The sequence below is a fragment of the Rutidosis leptorrhynchoides genome, chromosome 1 (assembly GCF_046630445.1).
Source record: "Rutidosis leptorrhynchoides isolate AG116_Rl617_1_P2 chromosome 1, CSIRO_AGI_Rlap_v1, whole genome shotgun sequence".
NCBI lineage: Eukaryota > Viridiplantae > Streptophyta > Magnoliopsida > Asterales > Asteraceae > Rutidosis > Rutidosis leptorrhynchoides.
In genome coordinates this window covers 264657245-264674663 of record NC_092333.1, presented here as the reverse complement: position 1 = coordinate 264674663, position 17419 = coordinate 264657245, and positions in this window count along the sequence as shown.

Genomic DNA, 17419 nt, shown 5'->3' with positions numbered 1-17419 from the left:
GGGTCCTCACGAGCTTCCTTCGTTGTGATCTGAAAAGCTCGGCCCTTAGCCATTTCACCCTTCTTAGCCTTAGGACATTCTTTCTTGAAATGACCTACTTGACCACATCCAAAACAAACATTTTGATTGTTCTTTTCGCCTTTATCATTCCCTGATAAACAAACTCTACAATCCTTTGAGAGATGTCCTTGTTTCTTGCATAGTTCACAAAATACAGTACAAACATCAAAATGATGTTTCGTGCACCTGCTGCAGTAGGGTTTCTTTCCTGCATACTTACTATTCTTACTCACAACCTTGGCAGTTCCTTGCTTCTTGGAATTACCTTCTTGGTTACCATCCCACTTACGCTTCTCAGTCGTAAACTTCACATCTGTCTTAGCATTGATTGGTTGACATCGCACTACTTGCACCATCAAATCATGCGCCATACGAATAGCACTCTGGATCATTTCTGGTTTCGATGACAGAACATTTCCTTGAATGTTTTCTGACAAACCCCAAATATATCTCTCAACTCTCTTATATTCGGGAGTAACCATGGTTAGGCACATTAAAGCTAATCAAGGAATCGATTAGTATATCCTGAGATATCAGTTCCTTCCAACTTTAAGTTCCATAACTCGGTTTCTAGCCTTTGAATCTCACTCCTCAGGCTACTCATCGATCATCTGCTGCTTAAATTCTTCCCATGGCGTATTATATGCAACATCAATACCCACAGACTTGGCAAAATAATTCCACCAGGTTAAGGCTTCATCCAAAAGAGTACATGATTCGAACTTCACTCGATCATTGTCTGCGTACTCACTGATTTTGAATAACGATTCTAGTTTTTCAAGCCATCTCATTAACCCTACGGGTCCTTCCGTTCCTGAAAAACTCTGGGGCTTGCAACACATAAATGCCTTGTAATTGCGTCGCAGTTGAACGTTTGCCACTTCGGGTCTCCTTTCATTCGTGGTATTTGCTGCGCGTCCTGCTTCAGCGTTAGCAACCACTTCGGCTACTCTTTGAGTTACTATCTCCTCGATTTGAGCAGCATTCATTCCCGTGTTTGGATTTCTCTTCGGGGGCATTTTTCTAACAAAAAAAGACAATTCAAATACTTGAGATATTATAAGTAACATATATATAATTGTTCATAATATGAAAATGAACTCAAGCAATCATAATATAAAAGTTATCGATTAAGATAGGCTTTTCAATATTACAAAATTTGGGTAACTAACCTACCCGTTAGTTCCTTTCATACATATAAACAACTATTACATTAGTTACTTAACCTATAATATTCAAAATATGAACATCTAAAGAGTGTTAAAAAATCAACACTCCTAATCACAAACGATAGGTCTAAGGTGGTGCAATGGTGTTAACCACCGAAATCACTTCATTCAAACGAATGTTCAAACAAGTCCCTTACTCCGTAAGGTCACGATTCCTAGCCGATAAATCATCCACACGATGCTTCAACAACTGAATCTCCTCCTGCTGTGTACACTGAACACCCTCAATCTCATTAAAACGGGAATAGTTACCAGCCCGATTCTCCTGGATATACAAATAATCAACCGTCCCTTGAAGTTGTTCGATACATCTCTCATGCCTAAACATCCTAGCAAACAAGGTATAAATCGTATCCTGTTGTGATTGACCCATTAATCCATCCCTGCAATTAATGGTCGGAGGCACATTATGTTCATGATACGGGGTTCCTTCTTGTTGGTTCCATCTACCTAGAATTTCCCGAACCCATATCCATCGTTGCCAGAATGGTTGGTACATCTCAAACTCATTCCTATTAGAGTTGTCGTCTGAATCATCACTAACAATGATAGGTGCAGTCACGGTGTTGGATCCCATAGAACTAGACGAAGCCATCTTAACATACACAACACATAAAAGTTAGCCTATAGAATTTCCAACGAGTAAAAGTAATAATATATGGCTCGAAAAATAGTAGAGACCGGAAATTTTTTTGACTCGGTTATAGGTGGGACACACTAATGCAATCCTTGTTGGTCAGGTCTAGACACACTAATGTTGTCCACATTCCCTATAACCTAAGCTCTGATACCATCTCTGTCACTACCCCCGTCTCGATTTCCCAAGACGTGGTGTGAACTTTAACATAGTGTCCCAGGTTATAGTCAACGTAGCAGCGGAAACATAAATATTATTACATCACGGTCTCTATTTTTTAGTTTTTGGTACATCGTGGTTACAAAATACAAATACAGACGTAGTACAAATACAAATACATCATAATCTAGCCTATCAATACTAGATTTATCAAAAGACATTTTTTAAATTTCCACGATACCCGACCTGAAAATGCTCCAAAAGCTAAGTGCGGGGTTGTAAAAAACGGCCGAAACGGGCGCCGCAACGGACGCCGCAACGGATTTGCCTTAGTATCGTTGCAACGGGCCTTGAAATGGCAAAAAAGACGGTCAACGCTTAAAAAACGGTCAATGACAGAAAATGTCATACCCCCAAATAGGGCCGGGGAAATATGACTTCACAATATCACAACACAAGTATGTATAAAGTGAGAACGACTCTATATGAGACGTTTTAATTAAAAACCAATGTATTAACGCAGTGAAATGTATTAAGTCATTACGATTGAATCCTTAACAAAAGTAAATGTAAACTAAATTGTTTTAATGCAATATTGTAAATGATAATATGCGGACTCCAAAAGCAGCAAAGTCCAAATAGCACACTGATGTTAAAGCGAAGGGGTACGAAATAGTTATTATTTTTACTACGAAATACGTTACAAATTACACAAGTTTTAATTATTTATTTACAGATGGGATATACCTAAACCTTGCTACAACACTATAGGCAGTGTACCTAATCGTAGAGTAGTATAGTTTTTAGTAAGTCCGGTTCGTTCCACAGGGAGCGGGCTTATTGCACACTATATTTTTAAACAATTATATTTGTACAAAATATATTATATTAATAATATATAAAAGGGGGTTTTTACCGTTTAATGACCGGTTTGTCGATTTTATATTTTAAGTCACAATTAAAACCTAATGTAAAATATTAAAAATAAATACAAGACTTAATTTAAAGCGTAAAGTAAATAACGATAATGAAATTGCGATAAATAAAAGTGCACTTAAATACAATAACGATAAATAAAAGTACGATAATTAAAAGTGCAATTAAATATAAAATAAAGGAAATTAAATATGAAATAAAAGAATTATGCTTATTTAAACTTCCGTAATCATGATGTTTGACGTGTTGATTTTAGTTTTATGCCCATGGGTTAATTGTCCTTTGTCATGGATTATTTAATATGTCCGTCTGGTTTTTGTCCATAACAGTCCATCAGTCATAAATATAAAGTGCGAGTGTCCTCGTCAAATTATCCTTATACCCGAAGTCAAATATTCCAACTAATTGGGGACTTAAACTGTAACAAGGTTTTAATACTTTGTTTAATAATTACACCAGGATATCGACTGCGTGTAACCCAAGGTTTTAATACTTTGTTATCAATTATGCCAAGTGTCCTTGTACATAATTTCACTCCTGTTTTAATAATTCCATAGACTATTAATCCATTCCCGTGTCCGGTTAAATGAATGATTATTCGTACATATAAATACCCCGCCCATCGTGTCCGATCGAGTGTATATGGTTATTTATAGGGACGTCCAATTGTAAATCTTTATAGTAAAATTAACAAACTATCATTTAGTTAAACAAATATAAAGCCCATTAATAGCCCATAGTCTAATTTCCACAAGTGTCGTTCTTTTGTCCAAACCCCAATTATGGTACAAAGCCCAATTACCCAATTTTAATATTTTAGCCCAACATCATGATTACTTCGTCTTAAATAAGCATAATAATAACTTAAGTACGAGACATTAATTTAAAAAGGAGAACATAGCTTACATTGATTATTTATCGCGTAGTGGTACACGGACATAATTTCGACTTCAAAACCCGTAAAATAACCTTTACATAACCTGAACTAATCTAATATAAAACTACCCTATACTATATATATATATATATATATATATATATATATATATATATATATATATATATTATATATTTATTTATTATTTAGTATTATTATTATTATTTATATATTTTTTTATATATATTAAAATCGAACGAATGCATGGCCTTTTATAGGCATTTTGATTTCTGACAGTTCCGCGAGTCGTGGAGTTTTATGCCTGCAAACTCCGCGAGTCGTGGAGTTTGAAAATCCAGCTCAGGATCCTTTGTCTCATAGCTTGTCGACATGATTATATATATATATATATATATATATATATATATTTATAATATATAAATAATTTATATAATTATTTATATATTATATTTTATTCTTGTGCATAGTTGAATCATAATTTTTAGTCCGTTGCGTCGGGCATTGATAGTTGACTCATGTCCCGGTTCCGGATTTTCGAACGCCTTTTCGTATAATTTAATATCTTGTACTTTGCGTTCCGCAACTTGTACTTTTGTCATTTTTAGACGTTTCTCATCAATAAATTGAACCTTTTGAATTGTATCTTGTACATTTGAGCTTTTTGGACGTTTGTGTCTTCAAATCTTCGTTTTCGCCTTTTGTCTTCGCACTTATTTATTTAAACAATTACAATGAAAATATAATACAATTACATATGAAAACCTATTATTTAGGAGGGATATTGCTATGAAATATATGTTCCTTTTTAGCCTTATCAAATATCCCCACACTTGAGCGTTGCTTGTCCTCAAGCAATACAGAACTTGAAATAAAAACATACATGAATCACTTTTTTATTCATCACACTTTGTACATTAGTGATTTTGATATGGTGGTATAAACAATGATAGTGACGATAGAACCATGGTTAAAGGTGGGTGTGTCATCCACAGTTACCTCGGGTTTAGATCAACGACACTTGCAATCAAATAGCCGATTTACTTTCAGTTTCCAAAGCAAAGTGCACATTTAAAAGGCGGTTTACAGTCTCACATGACTATGAAAATGTAGATCCTTAAGGAAATTGGATCTTTATGAAAATATTTGATCTTTTGAAAATTCAATCTAGCTTTTACCCTAGATAAGTTTTCCGGAATAACCCTTCACCGGTGTTGCAAAAAATTTTTGTGGGTTTTGTGAGTTTCAGATTTGAAAATTTTAGCTCAAAACTTATGGTTTTGTGTCACCCACTTGCTAACCTTGTATTAGAAAAGCAACACGTCCAGTATACTTGCTCCGTATATTACCTTTCGGTAAACTACCGTCCAGTTGTAAAGGAAAGCGTTGAACAAGCAACTGTTAAGGCAATGTCCCCTGACATGCTTTTAATTATGGTCTATAATGTGTCGGACGCAATTACTATCCTTGGTAGGAGCAATAGTAAAGCTCACCCTTATAATTTTTCGGTCTGGCACAAGGTCCTGTCTTCGACCATGCTATGCAACCACCGTTCTTACGGTTGACACCCGATTTGGTTCAGGTGACCTAATGAATTACAGGTGAATTCCTAGGATTTTACGTTCAATGGTAATGAACGCATTGAAAATAGGTTTTCAGAAAACAAATCGGTTTTAATTTTGATCAAAATATTTTCTCGTTCAAGCTCGAGTTTAGATATCATTGAATTCCATGAGTTTGTAATTCTCAATCTTTAAAGTCAATCTCAAGGATTGAGTAATATCAGGCTTAAAAGCTGATTTTTAATCTTTAAGGAGATTATCCTTTCTGGGGATCTGATTCATTAGTCTTATCAAGCTAATTTGCACGGCGCCCTCCCCATTTTACGAGACAGACCCTCTCATGGTTAGGATAAGTCTGACCACTTGGTGACCCTTTTTGATGCTGAGGTCCGTGGATTTCCTGCTGATTTTAGTGATGACTTTTCTAGATTTTTCGTCAACCTACAACTGGTCTGGACGACAACTTCTTGACCTAAATCAAGAAGCGCGTGTCTTTTTCGGAAGACTTTACTTCCTTTTAATGATGGAATTGATTCATCGTGTAGATCCATCTTTTCTTTTCTTTCATCGGGTAAAATAGTTAATTTAGTCCAAAATAAAAGCACCTGTAATAAACTTTACAGAAATATGTGATAGATAGTTTTTAATTGAATAACTTGGCACATTCTCCCCACACTTAGTTTCTTTCTTTGCCTTTTTATTCTCCTTTATTCCATTTTAAATGAATTCAATCGTTTTAGAGTATTTCTCAATTTATGTCCTTTCCGAGGTAACGATAATTTCGGTATTAACACCTAGTTTTCACCGTTCATAAATATATATAAACATGATTTTAAATTCATTTAGTTGAAATTTTTTCAAATTTTCATAAAATTTGGCAAATAAACCAAGTATAAACCCGAGAGAATTTATAACCCTTCCCCACACTTGAGATCATGCAATGCCCTCATTTGCATGAAATCAGACTCTAATTATAAATTCATGAGGGTGATTAGTGTAGAAAAGTGATTGAAAATACCCAGTTTGTAATTACAAAGCTTGTCGAATGATAGATGGCGCGCCTCATCGTTCATTCCTTCTTGTTTTATCACACATGCTTTTTTTTTCTTTCAAAAACGGCTGCTTTTCTGAACTGTTTACTAATATTTGAAAAAGCGTCTTTTACCCTAATCATGCATTTTTATTAACGAGTTATGCACTAACCCGAACCCCTAATTTAACGTTAAGTGGGGTTAGACTTCCCCACACTTAGCTGACGACATGTGAAGTCGGTAGAATAAGTTCCACGAATTAAAATAGTGAGCCAGTTATTTACATCTCGGGTGGTATATATTATATCAATGGGTTTAAAGTTTAGACCCACCCGATCGTCACTACCTAATTCTTTTTTAAGTGTAGCTTTTAGTAAATGGATATGTCTCTTTTCTGGTTCTTGGTCAAATGGATCGACATACACCGACATACTTATTTCTATAGGGTGGACAATTCCTAATATTTCCTTCCTTTTATTCTCGTGATCAAATTTTTCACCTCTATTACCCGATTGGGTGAAATCCGAGGTGTCATTATCTATTACAGCTCGTAGTTCATCTTCGGTAGATGACTCGTCTATTGAGAATATTGGGTTGGAAGGTTGTGTAATGGTGAAGTTCGGTTTGGCCTCGAGGGTAAAATTTTCAACGTTATCATTTTCCCAAGAGTACCAATTTGTTTTCCTTACTTCTTCTTCATCCATTGATGGATCGATGATTTCGTCGGTAGAGGCTAATGTGTCGATATGTTGTGAAATTGGTAAAGCTGAATAAAAAGTATCATCGGGATAGTTGGTGATTTCGGAGCTCTCGAATTCATCAAAATTCGATGATATGAGATTTTCTTGCACAATACTCCTCAGATCAACAGGTGTGTAATCTGATAGAGTTTCAGCTTGCCGATTTACAAACTCTCTCATTTGTTCATTTTGAGCATCGAGTTCTTCGAGTTTGATTTTCATATTGTCTAATAAATTTTCAGACACGTAATTTTCCTCGTCTACTGGTTGTTGAGTTTGGATATATTCTTGGGAATAATCCCAATTAGAATTGTATTCCTCATAATCATTCCATTCAGGTTCCGTGGGTGCGTAATTTTTCATAGGAACGTAATAATAACATTCCCATGTTGAGTGATAATCTCCACAGATTTCACAACCAGTTATTGTTTCGCCATTCGTGATCCAAGATTGACCGAACGAATTGTCATCAACACTCATTTGAGAGTATTGATTTAATTGATTTTGGATATCAAAAAGAGTTTCCATAGCCTTGTTTTCAAAATTTTCCATTTTATTGCGATGGCCAAATTTTAGCTACAATGTGGTGCATTTACTAATTATCCTATTAGTTATAAAAATAGAAAAACTTATATAAGTTGTCCAATTAATAGACTTTTCTGCTTTTGCCCACGTTTCGAATAGCCAAAAGATGCAGCAGGGAGCCAGAACCCTTTAAATCGGAAGCTCACAACTCAGCCACTAACAAATCTAACTATTACTACGAAGCCGAAAATTGTCAACGTCCATTAATTTAACCAGTTAAATAATTTTTCTTTCCGTTTGAGATATTAGATAAGAAATAGAGAAAATTTCTAAGTCCTAAAAACTAAAGCGTCGAGAAATAAGAAAGAAAAGAATGCGCGTCGAAAAACGTCGAAAAATAAAAATAAGAAAATAGCGCGTCGTAACTTAAAAGTTTAAAAATTATATCTAAAAAGTTGCGCGTAAAGGTCTAAAGGTAAATGCAATTTTATTCAAAAAACGTCAATTACTTAAAGGCACTAAAATCTATTTAAAACTAAAGCGAAAAACGGCGTCGTAAAATTCCAAAGCGCCTAAATCTTAATCTAAAGAAAAAGCACTTAAGGGATTTTACGGCAAAGCCTAAGAATCTATACATATAAAATAACTACGGAAAAACTAATTTTAAAACTAATTGCGAACGAAAAATATACAAAATATTACAATTACACTAAATAAAAGGATACAAATTATAAAAATTGATAAAATTACTTATTTTTATAAAAAAATATTATTTTTATATTTTTATTTTTATTTTTATATTTTATAAAAGTATTAATTTTTTATATATTAAAACTAAATATAATTAATTATAACTAATTAATTTAAAAACTTAAACTAAATAATAATAATAATAAAGTAATTAGGGTTAAATAATAATAATAATTAATAATACCCCGTAATTAATGCTTTTTAGGGTTTCTTTGTGGCCTGACAGGGCGGCTCCGCGAGTCGTGGAGTTTTAAGCCTGCAAACTCCGCGAGTCGTGGAGTTTTTTTTTTTTTAAATTTTATATTGTTTTTCTAAAATGATATATAAATATATTTATACAAAAATAAATTAAAAATATAGCGTTTCGCCGAGTTCCCCGGCAGCGGCGCCAAAAACTTGATGTTAAAGCGAAGGGGTACGAAATAGTTATTATTTTTACTACGAAATACGTTACAAATTACACAAGTTTTAATTATTTATTTACAGATGGGATATACCTAAACCTTGCTACAACACTATAGGCAGTGTACCTAATCGTAGAGTAGTATAGTTTTTAGTAAGTCCGGTTCGTTCCACAGGGAGCGGGCTTATTGCACACTATATTTTTAAACAATTATATTTGTACAAAATATATTATATTAATAATATATAAAAGGGGGTTTTTACCGTTTAATGACCGGTTTGTCGATTTTATATTTTAAGTCACAATTAAAACCTAATGTAAAATATTAAAAATAAATACAAGACTTAATTTAAAGCGTAAAGTAAATAACGATAATGAAATTGCGATAAATAAAAGTGCACTTAAATACAATAACGATAAATAAAAGTACGATAATTAAAAGTGCAATTAAATATAAAATAAAGGAAATTAAATATGAAATAAAAGAATTATGCTTATTTAAACTTCCGTAATCATGATGTTTGACGTGTTGATTTTAGTTTTATGCCCATGGGTTAATTGTCCTTTGTCATGGATTATTTAATATGTCCGTCTGGTTTTTGTCCATAACAGTCCATCAGTCATAAATATAAAGTGCGAGTGTCCTCGTCAAATTATCCTTATACCCGAAGTCAAATATTCCAACTAATTGGGGACTTAAACTGTAACAAGGTTTTAATACTTTGTTTAATAATTACACCAGGATATCGACTGTGTGTAACTCAAGGTTTTAATACTTTGTTATCAATTATGCCAAGTGTCCTTGTACATAATTTCACCCCTGTTTTAATAATTCCATAGACTATTAATTCATTCCCGTGTCCGGCTAAATGAACGATTATTCGTACATATAAATACCCCGCCCATCGTGTCCGATCGAGTGTATATGGTTATTTATAGGGACGTCCAATTATAAATCTTTATAGTAAAATTAACAAACTATCATTTAGTTAAACAAATATAAAGCCCATTAATAGCCCATAGTCTAATTTCCACAAGTGTCGTTCTTTTGTCCAAACCCCAATTATGGTACAAAGCCCAATTACCCAATTTTAATATTTTAGCCCAACATCATGATTACTTCGTCTTAAATAAGCATAATAATAACTTAAGTACGAGACATTAATTTAAAAAGGAGAACATAGCTTACATTGATTATTTATCGCGTAGTGGTACACGGACAGAATTTCGACTTCAAAACCCGTAAAATAACCTTTACATAACCTGAACTAATCTAATATAAAACTACCCTATACTATATATATATATATATATATATATATATATATATATATATATATATATATATATATATATATATATATATATATATATATATTATATATATATTTATTTATTATTTAGTATTATTATTATTATTTATATATATTTTTATATATATTAAAATCGAACGAATGCATGGCCTTTTATAGGCATTTTGATTTCTGACAGTTCCGCGAGTCGTGGAGTTTTATGCCTGCAAACTCCGCGAGTCGTGGAGTTTGAAAATCCAGCTCAGGATCCTTTGTCTCATAGCTTGTCGACATGATTATATATATATATATATATATATATATATATATATATATATATATATATATATATATATATATATATATATATTTATAATATATAAATAATTTATATAATTATTTATATATTATATTTTATTCTTGTGCATAGTTGAATCATAATTTTTAGTCCGTTGCGTCGGGCGTTGATAGTTGACTCATGTCCCGGTTCCGGATTTTCGAATGCCTTTTCGTATAATTTAATATCTTGTACTTTGCGTTCCGCAACTTGTACTTTTGTCATTTTTAGACGTTTCTCATCAATAAATTGAACCTTTTGAATTGTATCTTGTACATTTGAGCTTTTTGGACGTTTGTGTCTTCAAATCTTCGTTTTCGCCTTTTGTCTTCGCACTTATTTATTTAAACAATTACAATGAAAATATAATACAATTACATATGAAAACCTATTATTTAGGAGGGATATTGCTATGAAATATATGTTCCTTTTTAGCCTTATCACACACAAATCTTTAGAAATTTTCACCTGAGACAAAACATACTTAAAGTGTCAACCAAAAAGGTTGAGTGAACAACATAGGTTTAATATATATAGTTTTAGACCACAAGATTTAGTTATCAAAAGTAAATGCTGAAGTTATGATATCGAAGCATAAACAAAGTTACCCCTGGACACCTTGAACTGTCAGTTTCGTAATCATTATTATGTAACCAAAGACCAACGGTCAAATGGTTAGAGACGTCACTCTCAATAGCGCTATTCACAATAACTAAGCTTACCAAAATTCCAGTAATTAACTATATCATGGTAGGGATTTAGCATGAATCAAAGCATGTCATCACAGTTAAACAGTTTTCAGGTACTTATGTCTAAGCGTAAAACAGTTTGAAAGCAAGCATGTGTCTCACCCCAAAAGTTTAAAATAAGTAATAGAGAAAGTTAAAAAGCGGGGCTATGAAGTTCACCTTAATAGCAGATAGATATTCCACGCAGGTTATATGATCGGAGTGTTGAACACGGAGATCTCAACCTAGAGATATTATGTTCGATTAGTTAATGTCTAATAGACATAATGTTTGTTTATTAATATAGCAAACTATATTAACAGTGACCGTTCTCGAGAAAAATTATATTTATATAAGTGATATTATACTTAGTGTACTTAAGTGTCACTATATAGATACGTGTATAGGTTATACTAATTATAGTATTATTATTTAATTAATCAACTATTGTATATACTTATCATTATATGCTACGTGTATAATTATATCTATGTGATACATACATATATATTCTTTTACTTATTATTATACATGTATGTGTTCAATACTATATGATATATATATATATATATATATATATATATATATATATATATATATATATATATATATATATATATATATATATATATATATATATATATATATATATATATAGTAGGTGTATGTGTTACATATATAATAGTGTAAGATGGTACATATACATATATATACCTATTACTTTTCTTATTATTTACTAACTTATAGAACTTACACAATACACATTCATACATACATACACACATACACACGTGGATATACATACATATATACACATACATATACACGTATGTATATATTTACATATACACACACACACAGACACATACATACAGTGTATACATGCACATACGTACGTATGCATGCATGCATGCATGTGTACCATTATCATTATTATTTACCAATCTTATCTCGTACATAAAATCATAAACTTTTATCATAATACTTACAACTATAACTTAATAGATTTAATGTAGGAATGAACTAGGGTTTATTAGTTATACCTTACGGTTAATGATCCAAGGATTGGTGATGATTTGCGAGTCAGAAAACAGAAAACCAAGCAGCAGTAAACAATGACCCAATTAAGGTCTTTTGGGTCAGAATAAGCTCGATAGGAAACTGAGAACACACAGCAGCAATACTCGATCAAGAAGAGGTTTCTTGAACTTCTTTGGGTCACGTACAGCAGCAGGCAGAAACAGAAAAGAAACCAACAAAAACGCAGCAACAATTCGATCAAACTAAAGGGTTTCTTGGGGCTGTTTGATCGACAGAAAGACAGAAGGTACAGCAGCAGCAAATCAGGCGAATGATGATGGTGTTTTACGATTGCAGATAGGAGATTTGAGAGGTGTGACTCGACTGCACAGCAAGGAGAAAGAGCTGGACAGAAACCGACTGCAGGAAGGGGTTGTTGAGGGTTATTTGGTTTACAGAATATTTGAGGGAATACAGGAGGTTTATGTCGACTGGATGCAGGTTAAGTTTGTAGTGATTAATCTGGAAATCATGATGGCTTTATATAGTTGTTGGAGGTTTCCTAATTGTACTCTAATTCTTGGAGATTAAGGATACTAATGTGAGTTAAACTGGGATTGTATCTTACTTAGGGATCAAGTTTTTATCCTCTACACCTTAACAGCCAATTATATTGTGATACATATGATTTTTTTTATACGGCATACTTAATTATTTATGTATTATATATATATTTTTTTTATTATTATTAATATTAAGGTTATATTTATTTTAATTACATTTTATTTATTTATTAGACCCTAATCTTTTATTAGTTGTTGATTTGGTTCATATTAGTTTATATATTAACTTTTAAAGTTTAAGTAATGTCACTTTTAAGTATTAACATATAGTTTATATAATAAAGAAAATACTCGAATACATAAACTTTATATAACGGAGATATTGATCAAAATTTACTATTTAATCAATGTTTATTAAATAAAGTTCATGAGTACAAGTAGTCCTATTAATTGAACAGTTAAAACAGAAATGAAAAATTGAGGGTCGTCATAGTACCTCCCCGTTAATTTAAACTTCATCCCGAAGTTTTAGGTGGACTTCTCAGATGCACCAACAGTTGAGAATAGATGTGGATATTTCCGTTTCATTTGGTCTTCTCTTTCCCAGTTATACTCGGGGCCTCTTCGTGAATTCCAATGGTTTTTAACAACAAGAATAGAGCTTTGTTTCAAACATTTAACATCATGATCCAGAACTTCTATAGGTTTTTCGGGGAAGTGCAATTAATGCGAAGATCATTCAAGGAAATAACAGATATGTCAAGACACTTTTTAAGATTTGAAATGTGAAATGTATGAACTTTAATTAATAGGAAGTGTTGACTAAAGATTACCATTCTGTCAACGTTTTGTTAAAACAAAGTTTACACTTAATTACAGTGGGGATTGATATTGCTCAATAACATCATATATATCTATCGCAATATCGTGTAAAATGCTCTAGAATCGAGGATAATGAAGGCGTTTCTACAAGTGATAATCCAAGATGCGCAAATTTGTATCGGAAGAGTGATTTACAAAGAGTTTTGATGATTTATGACATTGGTTGATCCCGATATGACTTAAGGTACATTTAGTGCTCTAAAATGGTAAAACAAAGCTTCCAAGGTGTTAGGCTTCGTCCAAATAAAAGAGGATTGAAAAGAAAGCGAAACAGTGGATTTCAGCATATCTGGACGCCGTCCGGGGTTATAGGACGCCGTCCAGCCTCTTGAAACAGGACGCCGTCCTGGATTTGAAGACGCCATCTAGCTCTTAAGGACGAGACGCCGTCCAGCCTTTTTGGACGCCGTCCCGTAGTAGGTTTCAGCCGACTTTTGTGCTTTTTACCTACTTTCTCCACTTTAAAACTACTGTTTTGAGGGACTGTTTCATAACTTACGAACCAGATGTAGTGACCCGAACTTTTCCATGTTTATATATATTAATTGAGATTGATATTTACATGATTAAATGTTTCCAACATGTTAAGCAATCAAACTTGTTAAGACTTGATTAATTGAAATATGTTTCATATAGACAATTGACCACCCAAGTTGACCGGCGTTTCACGAACGTTAAAACTTGTAAAAACGACATGACGATATATATATGGATATACATATGGTTAACATGAGATTATGATAAGTAAGTATCTCCATAAGTATATTAACAATGAGTTATATACATATAAATAAGACTACTAACTTAAGGATTTCGAAACGAGACATATATGTAACGATTATCGTTGTAACGACATTTAAATGTATATATATATCATATTAAGATATATTAATATATCATAATATCATGATAATATAATAATTTAACATCTCATTAGATATAATAAACAATGGGGTAACAACATTAATTGAGATCGTTAACTTAAAGGTTTCAAAACAACACTTACATGTAACGACTAACGATGACTTAACGACTCAGTTAAAATGTATATACATGTAGTGTATTTAGATGTATTAAAATACTTTTGGAAGACTTCAAGACATATATCAAAACACTCATACTTAACGAAAATGGTTACAGTTACTTTTCCATTCTTTTCTTTCATCAAGAATTCTAGTCGTATTCTTACCCGTATTATACACAGCTTCAAAACGTACTTACTATGAGTATATACCAATAGGAACTAGCATGGTATTCCACTCTTGATTATGTCATGTATGACTAATCAATTTTAACTTCTACCATGAGCTAGTCAACTAACTAGAACTCCTTTTAACCCCACTCACCACTCACCAATTACCACTCATCATTCACTCCATTTCACTTCCAATTCTCTTTCTAATTCTCTCTCAACACACACACACACACACACTATTATGAACGTATTTTTCCAGTAGTTAATCATCATCTTCATCAAAAATCACTTCAAGAATCAAGCTATAATCATCATAGGAAGAACACTTCAAGAACACTTCAAAAATCCCTTCAAGTTTACTAATTTACTTCCAAGCTTTCTAATCCATTCCAAGTAATCATCTAAGATCAAGAAACCTTTGTTATATACAGTAGGTTATCTTTATTATTCAAGGTAATATTCATATTCAAACTTTGATTCAATTTCTATAACTATAAACTATCTTAATTCGAGTAAAAATCTTACTTGAACTTGTTTTTGTGTCATGATCTTACTTCAAGAACTTTCAAGCCATCCAAGATCCTTTGAAGCTAGATCATTTCTTGTCACTTCCAGTAGGTTTACCTACTAAACTTGAGGTAGTAACGATGTTCATAATATCATTCGATTCATATATATAAAACTATCTTATTCGAAGGTTTAAACTCGTAATCATTAGAACATAGTTTAGTTAATTCTAAACTTGTTCGCAAACAAAAGTTAATCCTTCTAACTTGACTTTTAAAATTAACTACACACATGTTCTATATCTATATGATATGCTAACTTAATGATTTAAAACCTGGAAACACGAAAAACACCGTAAAACCGAATTTACGCCGTCGTAGTAACACCGCGGGCTGTTTTGGGTTAGTTAATTAAAAACTATGATAAACTTTGATTTAAAAGTTGTTATTCTGAGAAAATGATTTTTATTATGAACATGAAACTATATCCAAAAATTATGGTTAAACTCAAAGTGGAAGTATGTTTTCTAAAATGGTCATCTAGACGTCGTTCTTTCGACTGAAATGACTACCTTTACAAAAATGACTTGTAACTTATTTTTCTGACTATAAACCTATACTTTTTCTGTTTAGATTCATAAAATAGAGTTCAATATGAAACCATAGCAACTTGATTCACTCAAAACGGATTTAAAATGAAGAAGTTATGGGTAAAACAAGATTGGATAATTTTTCTCATTTTAGCTACGTGAAAATTGGTAACAAATCTATTCCAACCATAACTTAATCAACTTGTATTGTATATTATGTAATCTTGAGATACCATAGACACGTATACAATGTTTCGACCTATCATGTCGACACATCTATATATATTTCGGAACAACCATAGACACTCTATATGTGAATGTTGGAGTTAGCTATACAGGGTTGAGGTTGATTCCAAAATATATATAGTTTGAGTTGTGATCAATACTGAGATACGTATACACTGGGTCGTGGATTGATTCAAGATAATATTTATCGATTTATTTCTGTACATCTAACTGTGGACAACTAGTTGTAGGTTACTAACGAGGACAGCTGACTTAATAAACTTAAAACATCAAAATATATTAAAAGTGTTGTAAATATATTTTAAACATACTTTGATATATATGTATATATTGTTATAGGTTCGTGAATCAACCAGTGGCCAAGTCTTACTTCCCGACGAAGTAAAAATCTGTGAAAGTGAGTTATAGTCCCACTTTTAAAATCTAATATTTTTGGGATGAGAATACATGCAGGTTTTATAAATGATTTACAAAATAGACACAAGTACGTGAAACTACATTCTATGGTTGAATTATCGAAATCGAATATGCCCCTTTTTATTAAGTCTGGTAATCTAAGAATTAGGGAACAGACACCCTAATTGACGCGAATCCTAAAGATAGATCTATTGGGCCTAACAAACCCCATCCAAAGTACCGGATGCTTTAGTACTTCGAAATTTATATCATATCCGAAGGGTGTCCCGGAATGATGGGGATATTCTTATATATATATATGCATCTTGTTAATGTCGGTTACCAGGTGTTCACCATATGAATGATTTTTATCTCTATGTATGGGATGTGTATTGAAATATGAAATCTTGTGGTCTATTGTTACGATTTGATATATATAGGTTAAACCTATAACTCACCAACATTTTTGTTGACGTTTAAAGCATGTTTATTCTCAGGTGAATACTAAGAGCTTCCGCTGTTGCATACTAAAATAAGGACAAGATTTGGAGTCCATGTTTGTATGATATTGTGTAAAAACTGCATTCAAGAAACTGATTTTGATGTAACATATTTGTATTGTAAACCATTATGTAATGGTCGTGTGTAAACAGGATATTTTAGATTATCATTATTTGATAATCTACGTAAAGCTTTTTAAACCTTTATTTATGAAATAAAGGTTATGGTTTGTTTTA